Source organism: Oryza glaberrima, chromosome 3 (genome assembly GCF_000147395.1).
Source record: "Oryza glaberrima chromosome 3, OglaRS2, whole genome shotgun sequence".
NCBI classification, from domain to species: domain Eukaryota; kingdom Viridiplantae; phylum Streptophyta; class Magnoliopsida; order Poales; family Poaceae; genus Oryza; species Oryza glaberrima.
Genome location: NC_068328.1, coordinates 21,935,939 through 21,950,974, shown reverse-complemented (window position 1 = coordinate 21,950,974; position 15,036 = coordinate 21,935,939).

Here is a 15,036-nt window from a genome sequence, read left to right as displayed (position 1 = left end):
CAACATTTCTTGTTTGGTTTCCACATGATCCGTCATCGTTTTCAATCAGTATTTTGAGCCCTGATCGGCTTGTTGCTCTTGAAATAGCAACATAGAGCTGCCCATGCGTGAAAACAGGTTTCTTGAGGTATATGCCAACTTGCTCAAGTGTTTGTCCTTGGCTCTTGTTGATAGTCATTGCATAACAAACTCGAACCGGGAATTGCCTCCTTTGTAATGTAAAAGGCCATTTCATTTTTGATGTGCTTAATGTGATTCTTGGTATATAAACTGTTTCAGCGATGTTTGATCCAGTTAGTATAGTACATTGTAAAATTCTTTCGCCTAAAGCAGTGACTAATAGTCTTGTTCCATTACAAAGGCCTATCGATTGGTTCAAATTTCGTAGAAGCATAACAACAACACCTTCCTTTAAAACAAGTTTGTGTGTAGGAAAGTTAGTTGCATTAATTGAATTAAGAAATTCAGGTGGGTATAACAGGTCGAAATCTGGAATTTGCTCTGAGCATTTTGAGATTGTATCACAACTAAGATATATTCTTGGATCTCCTGGGAGTAAATCAATAGTATAATTGTTTATTTCATCAACTACTGCATTTGTAGGGCAAACAATGGCACGAGAAGATAGATATGTAGGGTTTTTATATGATGCAAGAAAGTCTGGATACACTTCGTTGACAATAGCAGCGATTTTGTCACCATCTGTTACAACAAGAAGATCATCGGGAATTATAATCCATGAGGGTTGAGCTTCACCTTCTTTTGTAATCATAGGCAATATTCCGTTACCAACAGCTAGAACCCATGTACTGAATTCATGCAATTCAATTCTTGTGTTTTCTGGTAGGGTTGGATTTAGCAGTCTCATGTTTATATTCATGGATAACAACGTCACATGTTTCCATAGGTCTGAATTTGTAATTGATGCATTAATAACAGCGAGGCGTGAACCTTTAGGAACAACATGTAAGATTTGTCTAAAGTCACCACCCAAAACAACAGGTTTTCCTCCAAAAGGGATGACTGAATTTGCAGGACAAGTTTCAGAAAGAATGTCACGTAATGTGCGATCCAATGCTTCAAAACAGCGCCTATGTGTCATCGGAGCCTCATCCCATATAATAAGTGCACTTTCAATGAGGAGGTCAGCCAACATAGTTCCTCGTTTTATATTGCAAATGCTAGTTTCATCAATGTCAATTGGAATTTTAAATCGAGAGTGAGCTGTTCTACCTCTAGGTAGTAGGAGAGATGCTACACCTGATGAGGCAACAGCGAGCACAATCTTATTTTGTGATCTAAGTTTTGCAATCATAGCGTTCCATAGAAATGTTTTCCCAGTCCCACCATGTCCACTCACAAAGAAAAATCCAGGTTTGTTTGCAGTGATTGAGGAGGTTATGGTGTCAAAAATCTTTTTCTGATCGATATTTAGCTGTGCTATTAAAGAATCTGAGTGCAAGGACATCATAAGGGGATCAGGTGCAAGCTCCTCGTCAATCAATCTATTACTACCAGGAATGTGTGAAGCAGATGTTGGAATCGGCAAATCAAAATCTTTTATATTACCACCACTGTTTGCAAAAACAATTGTAAGCTCATGGAGGAGGAGACTAAGCAAGTGCTCATGTGGAATAATGCATCGTGGATTATCTAATGCATTCTTTAATCTACAATGGATGTCATCAATCATATAAAGCCAATACTTATCAAATAATGATCGCACATTACTAACAGAGCAATAAAGAATAATAGTCACAAATAGTTGTCTAAGTTGTCGCGAAGATGCAGATAGTATGGCCTCATCAAATAGAAGGTACCATTCATTATCTCCTTCAAGAAGACCTCTCGCCTCACATGCTTCTCTAAATGTGTTATAAACAATGCCATTGTATGTGCGTACATCAGCATAATTCTGTGCGCCTTTAACTATCATCAAGAGCATTCTGAGGTAATAGAGTTCGCCACAGGTTGGGTGCACATAATAGATTCGACCTATTTTTGCAGTTGGTGTTCGCTCGCGCCATGTTCTAGATGATGATTCCCATGACCATTCCTTTGGAAACTCACAATATGTTAACAACCGTGCCTTAGAATATTTTTTATTAGCTTCGAACCATTCAGTCAGCATTGATCGTTTCGCAGCAGGGCTATCGAGCACCGCCCACAAATCTGAACCTCTCTCATATCTAACATAATTTTTGCCAGCTAAATGGATTGTTAAACGCTCAACAGGTGGCACTCTATAATGTATGTCAAATTCAAATATGCGATGAAGTGCCTCACACGTGGAAAGAAATCTAGCATCCATGTATTCTAATATCTCATCCGGAGGAGCTAGATCATGATTTGGTGACATATTTCCTGTCTTAGAAGTAGTCTCAAAGTATATCTTTGCACGATCATGCCCTTTTGTAATGTATTTGAATAAATATTTAATCAGATTTGACTTGTTACACCACTCAACATTAATGTGTGCTTCGTATTTTTTAAGCAATTCAAGATTGTATGGCACGACTGATCTATTGTCCAATGCAATTCCATTTTTAATTATGCATCGTTGATTGTTTCGTCGTCTGTATATTGTAAAACCAGATTCATCAATAATAGTTTCATCCTGGAAGTCCTTAGGATAATGTTTTGAACATTTGCCATTTTTCATGCAAGGGCAATTTTTGTTTGCGTCGCCACAAGGACCGTGCATCATGAATTCACTAACCAATTCATATCCTAGCCGATCTGTGTCATAGTTGGGTATCTCAGCACAGATGAAGCCATCTAGCTTCATCTATTACAGATACTGACACATCAGCAGTGGATGCTGCAAGCCAAACTAAGCAGTGGATATGTGGCAGCCCACGCTTCTGGAACTCGACAGTATACAACACTAAGAAGGTTTAAGCCAATGAAAAGGTATGAGAAATATATAGGGGAAAAACTATATGGAAAAGAAAGTATATGTGCTACCTGCAAAGACTTTTCCGAATGTTCTGCCTTCTCTAATATCAGTGATAAAATCATTTACTTTCATGTTAAATACTCGCACAATTACATCAGCTCTATCTGATGGTTGTTGGCCAGGTTCAAATCGAATAGTTTCTGCAATTTCTTGCCACTTAGAGTTACAAGTGAATGTGACAAATAAATCAGGCGAGCCATACACACGACGATTGCCATCGCATCCTGATAATTCGTCACCATATATCTTCTACCGCCGGTAAAGCTAGCAGGAAGTATCTGATGTTTGCCAACAGAATCTCCATTAGTAACACCTCTATCAATCGCATCTACGATTCCTTCTACAGTTTCAGCACGCAAATCAGCTTGATGATCTATTATGTATTGTATCCTATTAGCCTCGATAGTAGAAAAGATATCAACAACACTTTGGTCACTCAGTCGGCCATAACATGTGAAAGGATTAGGCTCATTTAGTCTATAATGGATAAGGTATCTGTAGACCTCAAGCATTGTAGCATATTTTCTACCAGTTCCATCATAATTTCTATATTTAATGCCTAGATGGAAGCCACGTTCACCATATGGAAATAGCAAAGGATACTGCAAAGCCATATATGATGGATGCAATGAAGACACTTGATGCATTCCATAATCTTTATCGTGAACAAACACATCAAATTTATATTCTTTTGCTGAAAAATCACCTACTATTATGCCAGCTATTTCACCACTTGTTGGTAGGTTATACTGCACATCATCTTTAGCATTGCAGCCTAATAGCCGAAGAGTTATTTTTTCATTACCATGTTCAGAGAGGCGGTCTCTAGCATATCTGAAATTTTTAACAAGTTCATTATTGGTATCAAACATGCGTGTTAAGGCGCTAACAATTTCAAGGTCTGGTCTATCAGCATTGCCACAATCATTTTCGAAAATATTTAATCGATTTTGGATTTCATTGTCAGAATCATAGATATATAGCTGCGCAAATTTAGGTGGTGCACCTCGTGATGGCAGAAGAGTACCAATTCTGTGATGCACAACACCATTGATTTTGAAAACATAAGGCGCATTCCCATTATTAATTGACTTGTCAATAGCTGCACCCATTGAGGTGAAAGCAAACATCGAATTATATGATCGAATTTGTCTCAAAAATCTTTTGGAATGTGCATCACCATTGAAATTCAATAAAGTTGCAAGCGGTTCAGGTGGAGGACGTAAAGGAGGCAATTCAATTTTGCCACTTTTGCAACACAGGTTGTAAACTATTTTTCTTTTCGAGACAGCAGAGAGGGTTTTAACTCTCTCTTGATACCAAAAGATGGCACCACAAAATGGGCATTCATATGTTGGAGGACCGTAGTACGATCGTTCTGGGTATGATGCTGTAACATACATATTTGATTATGTCAGTTTTTTCCTTAATAAATGTAAAATGATTTGCTTTTATTAGAAAAATACAAACCCTTTAAAGATTGAATGTAATCCTTATCTGTCCGGGATGAACTACCACTCACTTTCCTATTTGCAACTGCAGTCAATAAATATTTTAACCATATCTAAGTTATGCAGTTCTAGCAGCAGTATACTACAATAAAAAAAACACCTTTTCAGCATACCATTGCTATTTTGTGCCGGTGGCACAGGAGGCATCTTTGAGCGCAACAAACAACGTCGCTGTCTATGTAACTTTGATAATTTAGGCGTGAAATCCATAAGGGAACGTGGCCTTTTGCCTTGATCTACTCGAGCAGGTTGAGGCGATGCTACTATGGTAGTATCTATGTGCATTGCAGATGGACGTAACAAAGTGTTTGCAGCTCGTCTTTCTCGACTTTACACAATGGAAAGCAAAGTCTTTGAAAACTAAGGTTCCAACAATTTGCTAGGCCTTTACTTTTGAGGCAAAACTGAAACAGAGAAAACACTCTAAGCGGGGACATACATTGAGCCTGATGCATGAGAAAATGTTTCTTTACAGTGCACCGAACATCCCTCTGGTCTGATGATTAAATCGCTATACAGCTGATTCTACTCTTTATACACTATAAGTTGAAACTAAACAAAACCCTATGTATATACAACAAATGAATGTCTCCAGAATTCATAATGGATTCAAAAGATAATCGTATGTATATACAGACAAGCAGTAGTATCATGAATGAATAGCCATATATGATGAAATTGTGGGAGCATGTTGTAGTAATAGCCTCACATTATACAGCAACCATAAATAAAATATCAAAAGCCAAACTCCAATATCAATACGCAATGTTTTAGAAGCACTGAATACTAATAGCACAATACAAAAATTAATCATGCACGAGGCATGATTAATGTGAAGTAATCAGTATGGCACTAAAGCAAAAAACTGCAGTGACGGATACTGCTAAATATAGATATAAGAGGTGCCTTAAAATTATTTTGTGCAATAGTAAGCATGGATCTGACCTAACATCTTGCACAATTTCATAAAAAATTGAACTAAGCTTGCAGAAAAGGCAAAAAAAAAAACATAATAGTCTAAAGGCACACTACCCATGATGCAGAACTATCAAGTCGCTTTAATAGTTTGACAATTGCAGCGCTAACAGATCACATACATAACAGCATAGCTGCCCTGCTGAAAGCTCAATGAGAAATGTCACTCCGAAGCAGCAGCAGAAAAAGAATGCTAAAAAGAGTTTATATATAAAAGCAAAGGCCTAATCAAAGCGCAAAGCTAGTCCATTTTTATCTGCTCGCTGACCAAATATCTTGCACTATATAAAATATATATATTTTTAGTTTCAAAAGGGAAAAGATGTCTTGCAAGCAACTGTGCCACTCTCCCACTCTCCTAGCCATCACATAAACTCCATACATGTGTATGTTTTCCATCCTGCAAATCACAGGGTGTTTATTGATTTCAATTTAATCTGTATAAAAGCGAGGACAGGTGAGAAGCAAAACTTTTGCTTTGAGGTCGTAGTGCGCAGATTGATTAGTTGTATTTTTTTTAACCAGAGAGAACCAATACTTAATAATAGAGGTTATACCTTTAAAACTTCATATGGCTAGCTTACCTTAAAAATAATTACTAACTTCTCCGGAAAAAAAAATCAGAGATAATGTGTAGAAGTTGTGCAGCCATGTAGGATTAAAATGTCAAATGCACATTTTACAAACTATCGAATGACAGTTTTAATCTTACTTTGGATAAAGGGAGGTAGAGCTAGAAGCATGCAACGTTGTGGACAACATTTAGAAAGCAGGACAAGCGAGATGTGAATAGCAAATATATTAGATGGAAAGAGGAAGTTTCACAATAATAGCTCTAAAGCAAGAAAAGATGAGTTCAGGGACAACAAAGCAAAAACCTAGTCGACTTTGATAAGAACTGAAGATGAGTTGGAGGGAAGCAACATCATTATGGGCAGCAAGGGACAAAATATCAGGAAAGAGAGTACTATACGAGAAGTGTGTGCACAAGAACATATGCAACGGCTACAAAAGGCACTGCAGTGACCGTTATATGGCTGCAATAACATAGGAAACCGACGACACGCATGTACCAAGTGATAAGTGTCAGAAATAAGCTATTAATATAGCGACAAACAAAGCACCATAAATGCACAATATTGAAAAGAAGCAGAAAATAGTGCAAAATAGTAATCAATAAACAGAAAAGGAAATACTGAAATAGGGTATGAGAAAGATGGAAATACCTTATACGAAACAGCACCCAATGTGTTGACAACGCAGCAGAAACAATGTAACCAAGAAGATGCCACGCAAGAAAGATACCCACAGAAGACAAAGGCCTTGACCGAGAAATAGAAGAAAGGGTAGAAAGGGACGGTCACCAATAAAGGTGACTAGAGCTACGCAACAGAAAAAGATTGTTAGCAAACATAAACCTGAAACAGAAGGCACGACAAATACAAGGGATATTTCCATATCGTTTAAAGCATATATACAGTAGAAAGAACCTAACCTGCTTGATTGAACCAGCAGCTCGAACATTCCTTGGCAAAATCAATCAAGAACCCTTGAAGCACCGCTTCAGCCCGTGCAAATCCGGCCCTCTACAAATCAAGCCAGAAATCAAAGAATGATTAGAAGGCCTAAAAACAGGAAAAGCGACATCGAATAGCGCTGACAACCAAACTACAATGTCGCCTACATCTTACCGTGCCATATTCAACGATCAAAAGCAACAACAAATAGATGTATCAAGTAGTACACGTGAGGACGCAAGCAGCAAAAGAGCGATGAAAATTATAGAGCGATGAAAACGATGGTGCAACTTTGAAAGGGTAGCGGAGAAAAGAAGATGGCTCCCGGCATCTGCAAAGGAATATATAGTAGAAAAGAAGGCATAGACCTGTGCAGCACATCTAATAGGACCAACCATACCCACCAATAGGGAAGCAGCATACATGGACCCCATGGCATTCAACCCCACCTGAAAGTGGAATAGCCTAATACATCTCGCGTAACGAAGGAAACACCCTGGACTATACACCATGAGAGGCCTAGCTAATACTACATTGGATAAGGCCCCACAATACAGCCAGGAGGAGTATATAGACCAGGTTCACCAATAGGCACCGATGCAACCGAGAAAAATTAAGCCAATCACAGCAGGCAGCTTGCACCATCCCAAGCTGACAACCGCACTCCCCAAGCTGACAACCGCACTCACGCTCTGAGCAAGCATGCACAGTTGTGCCTCATTACATAGGCATATTCCATGGTAGGTATGAAACCAACCCTAACCATATGGCCTACACGCCAGCGGCACCAAAGCCATAGACCAATTGCATCGATAATGCATTGCCCACCGTCAAACACACCGAAAATTCACAAACGCAACTGGACGACACCGCACAAACTATGACGAACAAAGGCCACACGATCTAGGTCAAACGGATAGGGTGGCAAGCAACCACAAAGCCCCAAACTGACCAGGATTCCAGCCGTGGGGCGTGGCCGATGTGCGAGGACTCAGCAGCATCCACGCTGGCGGCAAACATCAACGCTTTGACCTCCTCCATCGCTGCCGAGCTGCTACTGCCGCCACCACCGAGCTCAGCATACCCGATAGCCCTGGATGTGCCACATCGAACTTCCCCATCAGTTTGGATCTGGATTAAACAGAGAGAGGGAAAGTGTGAAGAAAGAAAGGGTGGGTGAGCTGCCCCTTTCCCTGTGGAACTCATCACTGCGGAAGAACGGCCGGCGTCGACACCATTGATGAGCCTCTGCGCTAGCGCTCGCCCTCCACTCTGAGTGACCGGATCCGCCGGAAAGGAAATCGTGGCTGCCGCATCCAGCACCCACGGCCTCCCCTTCGAGTGGGCGACGGCGGCGGCGTAGCAACGAGACCGCCAGCAGCGAGGGCGCAGCGACGACACCGTGCATCCACAACATCCCCTTGGAGCAGCGAATGGCAGGGCGCATAGGGAGGAGTGCGAGCGGCGGCCACCGCGCTGGCAGATCCAGGCGGCGGGCAGGAGAGAGCGAGAGAGATGAGAGCGGCGTGACGGCGGTGGTTTTTTCTTTTTTTTTTTCCTTTTCACGCGGCTGGTGACTGGGGGTTTCGGGAAGGGGAGGCAGAACGCAAGAAAGAAGGAAATTTTTCACAAAGGCCCCTGAGATTCCAGGATTCAGGGCGTGGTCATTTTTCTCATTTTTTGTCTCCTTCGTATCGGATTTGGTAGGATTCGAAGGGCCTAAACGAAATATTTTAAAGCCGAAAAATGTACAGCAAGTACGTATGACAGAATAGGCATAAAAGAGAGGGCTTTTTTGCAAAATCTACAGAGACAACGCGGCCGCACGAGAGGCCGCGAAATCCAGCCGCCCTCCAGCGCGTGTCCACGCGTCGCGACGCCGCAATGGCCACGGCAGCTCAAAACGCTAAGGGCGCTGCATTTCCCAGTTGGTTTGAAGACTTTAGATTTGTTATTTTGGGGAGGTGGAATGGTTAATATTTTGTTCAAGGGGACACTTCTATAGATGTATACATTACTTTTGTCATTTTCAGCATAACAAAGAGATTTGGTAGATTCAGAATTCAGATGGCAACTACACGTCGAATGATGTATGCGAAGACATGGGGAATTCTGATGCTGATTCCACTGAAGAAAGCTAAACATAATTTTAATTTATTTACCAACTCATTTTTCTGTCAACACATTTGCTAGATAGTTGCTACCCGATAAACGACATCTTGAAATCTGAGTTATACTTCAGTCTATTTTTTTTTCCATACTCTGCCTTAGTTATTCAAACAAAAAAAAATCTCTGTTTTGGTGTTAGTTCTGTCTTGCGAGAGACTGCTGCAGGTGGAAGTCGTCTTGATTTTAGAAGTCAGGGACTAATAATGAACCCTTACATGCAAATTGCACTCCCCAATCATCGAAGTTACCATTTTCAATCATGTGCAACTTCAACTACAAATTTGTGCAATTTTGGATATAAATTTGTGCAACTATTGATTTTATTCTATAATTTTTTTAGTTATAGTCTGGCTTTACATCACTTGGACAATTATATCATGTTCATGTTTTCTGTGGATTTTTTTTTAAAAAAAAGATGTATAGTTCTGTTAGTAATTACTTGGTTACTCCGGCACTTTAGTGCCATTTTTTTTTACTGAGCACATAAATTGATTAGTTAGAACTATGTGCGGCTTAGCTAAAGCTATTAGGATGCTTAGCCCTACTTAGAAAGATCGGTGCATTAATGGGATAACTTATGTTGCACTATCACTTATTGCTGTTCATTTAATGGTAGCTCACGATTGTCAATCGTGATTGTTCAAATAATGAATTTGCCAACTAAAATCTGGTAATAGTGGGTTGTGAGCACATGGTTTTAATGGTCGTGCTCATAGCAATTAAGGATTAGTTCACGAACTACTGTTGTGAAGTATTAATCGTACTAACCACAAGCCAACGTTGGCAATGGCTAAATGCGTTGTATAGCATAGTTCATGGTGGAGTGTCAGACTAAGAAGTGCAGAGATAAGCCCATTGGGGTCGCCGGGGAGTCCATACCCTGGTCTAAAGGGGGTGACTATGACCCGGGAATGGTGCACTACTTTGCATTGTGTTATGCAAGATGTCTTGTCACAGCTCCTTTCCGAGATACCATGGTGGTATTAAGACATATGGCAACGTGTTGTGGGGCTGTGTCTTGTGGGTAAATTTGTACACTTCTTCCCAGAGTAAAACTATTCGAATAGCCATGCCCGTGGTTATGGGCGAGCTTAGCAATGTCTTTCGTGTTTAGTCTTAATTACTCAACAAATAATAATAAGTGATAATTATTTTAAATCCTTGTTTGGAATGGTTAATTCCTGGTTTGGAGATAGGGTCTGTTCAACCGGGCATGGTTGTTCAGATATGGTTGGGCCTATGCAACGGGTATGTTGTATAGCGGTGGATTAAAATTGTTTAATTAAGTACTTTATTATTTTATAAATTTTAAAAAAGTTTATTAAATGTCGTTTATGCAAATGAGCATGTATTATGCCATCCTTTGTACTCTTGTGCACTTCCATATTTGTTGTGTGGCTTGCTGATTATTTCATGTACTCACCTTGCAATAATCATCATCAGAGAAGGAGTACTTCAGCGAAGGTGATGCTCTGGAGGATTAGGCCTTGTCGTAGTCAAGCTTCTTGTGGAGTGGAGTATGCTTCGCTAGTTTTATTTTGTTTTTCGCTGCCTAGAATTTTAATGTCTAAGAAGAACTATCTACCTTTATAATGACTTTATATTTGTTTAATAATTAGTTAAAAGCTTGTACTTTTTTCACCAATTTATTATTGTGTGCCTTGACTGATTCCTGGATGAGGGTTTTACACCCATGAGCGTACGGAATTTTCGATAGAATATCTGAGCGTGACAAATGATAATGTTGTTACCACCTGCCGCCTACCTCACTTTCCGTGGAGCACACAACAAACGAAGGTAATCAGTATCCTAGACACCACGCCTAAGCAATTGGTTACAACTTTAGCCTTATGCAGGAACTTTCTTCTTTATCTAGAGTCATAGTACCAGAGCACTTAATTATAAACTAAGCGACGAACCTGCATTGATGAAAATATATCTCACTTAAGTAAACTAATTAAATAACATAAAAGAATCTCAATCACCTACTTTATAAAAGGAAGCATATGTTGATGTACAAGCAAAAAGAACACTTACAATCCTGGTGCTTCTCCGGAACTCCGTTGGAAGAATGTCGACAAACCCGATACTCCTCCAGAAATTCTCAGAGAAAATTCTGATACTTTGGAACACTCCTTCTGGAGCTTTCCCTCACTCTCTCACTAAACCGACATACTAAAGTAATGCTAACAAGTGAGTTGTACTCTACTTGAGATCAAGTTGTGTTTTCCAAGTGTGAAGGCCTCCTCCTTTTATAGTATGCCAATGACAGTTGGAATGGCGGTTAGGAAGATAGGTGCATCCATAACCGCCATTGACATCCAATGAGATGTTGCCACGTGCAAGGGGGAGCTGGGGGTGGCAAGTTTGCTTCGGCCGAACCAGGTCAGTCTCCCCTGCCCACCAACCTTCTACAGTCTTTGACAGGTGGGTCTTTATGGTGGTTAAGGATGGTTTAGCCCCACTTTATGTCAGTTTTGACTATTTAAGTGGGCCCTCTTATCCTTGTACTCACTTGTGATTGGTCGGAGATTCATTTTGTCGCATGGCGGGTGTGTTTTCATCCATAAATGACCTGCGTACATATATTTACCAAAGCTAGTGGAAATGGTTAGTAATAAATCCCCACCACTAAGTTTTGATATAATATTTTAGTTCTTTTATATAGGAGTTGACGGTTAAAGTTTGTACTTAACGACCATCAACAACCCACTTAGAGATAACAAGTCCCCAAGAAGTCCTTGTTTTTCCAATCAACGAGCATTACATCATCTTCCTCGTCAGACGATGCATTGCCCTCTGGTTGCTTGTTATACGAATATTCCCTCTCCATTTCATCAATGATTATTCCAACTCTCTCCCCCTCATCTGCCACGCCCATGGCTTGTACCACCTCTGTTTGATTTCCCTTATTTTCCATCAATGCTGCAACAGAATCCCCCACATGGCTTGGACCCTCAACATCTTATGTTTCCATTGCAATAGTGTTATCCTTTTCATGCACAAACACAAAAATAATAAGGGGCAATGACTATTCAAAAGTCGTCTCCACATATCATCTCTAGGCGATAGTGCTATTTATCAGCATTAGTTCTTAGAAATAACCTTCTGTTGCACGACTAACTACAATAGATACGTACATTGTGTTGATTTCTGGGTCAACTCTAATCTTCACAACAACCAACTATAAATTGACTAATAAGTTCTCTTAGTCGGTCTATAGATGCCCTTTGATGTCATTGCTAAAATCCGACAGTCAACACCATCTGGACCAAATCTAAGATTGCCTTCACTGTGAACTAACTGAAATATGACCATACTTAACATTTTGCCTGATAAAAAATGTAGGTTAACTAAGTTCAAATCATACTAACTAGATCTAATGCCGCATTCATCAATTTCTACTATGCCCTAACTTTCAAATTATATAAACATGTTGCATGCCTAGGTCTCAAATTCTACAAATATGTTGTATGATCTATATCTTCGATCTAACTAAAATATATGCTACTAATACTAAAATGCCACATAAATTGAAAATGACAGGAAGATAAATATATTAACCAGCGGTGGAGGCAGCAAACTGGCAGGTCTTCGTCGCTGCCTTTATCCCCTCTCACCCCTCCCTCCTTCGTCCTTTCTTTTTTTTCCTGAATTTTGAGTGATTATATTGAAAATTCGGGGGAGAGTGAAGGGGTTTTATATCCAAGGGTAAAAAAAAACATCCTCCTTGAGGGTGGCAAGGGGGTCGCTAGCAAAATGTCAGCCCCCTTGGCTGGGGTTTGCAGGAGGCCGCCTTACTGCCAAGGGTGCCATCTGCAAAATAGCCAGACAACTCTCGCCGCCCTTTTGTAGGTGGCCCCCTCTCGCATAAAAAACGTCCTCTGGTCGGGCGGCAAGGGGACCGCTACAAAATGTACCCCTATCGGCGGGGGCCAACGACCGTATGACACATCACAAAAAAAAAGGCTCTTTCCTAGGGTGTGAGGCTACTAGTACAGTAGAACTTTCAAACGGAGAATTATTTTTGTAAATAATTTAATAAATAAATTTTTTTAAAAAAAATTTCAACATGGTAGTATCTCATTGCATTTGTCGTTGGGCCTGAAGGGTTTAGGGTTCCCATGATATACCCGCAGGAAGGAATAAGTTCACTTGAAGTCTCTTAACTTGTCGACGAACCTCATTTTCGTCCTTCAACCCAAAAACCAGATACAACGGGTCCCTCAACTATCAAAACCGGTGCAAGCAAGGTCCCTTAGCGGTTTAGATGGTGGTTTTGGCTGACGTGGAACATACGTGGCTGGTTTGACTTAGTCATCATCCTACATAGCGATGAGGTGGCACTAGAAGCAAAATATAAAAATTTAAAACTAAAACAAAAATATAGGGCCCACATTTCAGTTAGAAAAAAGAAAAAAATAGTAGGACCCACGTGCCCTCTTCTCTATCCACAGACGACGGCGCGTCGGCGGCTCGGCACCTCCTTCTCTCTCCCTGCTATCCTTCCTTCCTTCCTCGTCGAGCTCCCTCGCCAGCTGGCAAGCGTGCGCGGAGAGGGAGTAGGGTGGCGGCCAGCGAGGGGGGCGGAGACGGATGCGAAGAGAGTGAAGGCTGGCGGCCGGCGATGGGGATGAAGACAGGCGCAAAGAGGGAAAAGGGCGGCGGTCGGCGAGGGGCAGCGCCTGCCTCCTCCTTCCCCGCACGCTCGCGGCTTCCCCCATGTCCTTCCTCTCCACTGCCGCGCCTCCTCCTCAAAGCGGCGGATATGGAGAGGTCGCACCCACGCAGCTCGGGCATGCGCAGGAGCACGAACGGCAGGAGCGAGAGCGGCCCCGGGTCCTGCCCCGGCCCAGCGGCCACGACCTTGAGTGACGTGAGCAGGCGCAAGATCCGCCGGAGTTGCTTGAGCGCGTGGTGGTCGCCGAGGTCGACGACGTAGGCATGGAGGTAGTCGATGGGCGCGCCGGCGTCGACCAACCTCCAGCTCCCTCAGTCGCCATGGCCATCGTCGGGATCGAGCTAGGGTTTGGGGAGCTGCCTCATTGGCGAATAGGGGCGGAGCGGACGCCGGGGAGGGGAGAGGTGGTGGTGATGGTGATGGGGAGAGCGACACACCCGCCTCCTCCTCCCTCGGCCGCCGCGCTGCCTCCTCTCCCGCCGTTCCCGTCGCTACCGCTGCTTCCTTAAGCCCCATCACCATGGACTTCCCACCACCACCGCCGCTTCCTACGGACGCGACGGTGACCGCCGCCACCAACCACCTGCTCCAAATCGCGTGAGCACCGTGGCCGAAGAGCTCTGCGTGGCAGCGGTAGCTCGTCGGTGAGGGAGCTCAAGGAGGTAGGAGGGATTGCCGGGATGGAGAGTTATGAAGCGTCACCATCCGTGGAGATAGAGAGGAGGGTGTGACCCACTAGCATGTGGGCCTCACCATTTTTTATGTTTTGTTTGACTGACATGTGGGATCCACTAATTTTATGTTTTGTATGACTGACATGTGAGACCCATATTTTTTAAAAATTTACATTTTTACTTCTAGTCCACGTCACTGCCACGTAGGACAAAGACAAAGTCGAACTAGCCACATGGGTGCCACATTAGCGAAAACCGTCATCTAAACCACCTTAGGACCTTATGTGCACTGGTTTGTAAGTTGAGGAATGCGTTGTATCTGGTTTTGCGGTTCAGGGACGAAAATCGGACTGGCGACACATTGAGAGACCTAAAGTGAACTTATTCCCCGCAGGAATCGAGCGGCAAGGCCCAAGGCCCACCTGCATCGCGTGAACGTGTGAAACCACCCAACCAGCTAAATCATCCCCGACCACGAATCCCCCTGCGCGCAGGCGCAAGGCGCAGGCCGGACTCGTCCGTCCGTGTCGACTCGCGTGACCTCTGGAAA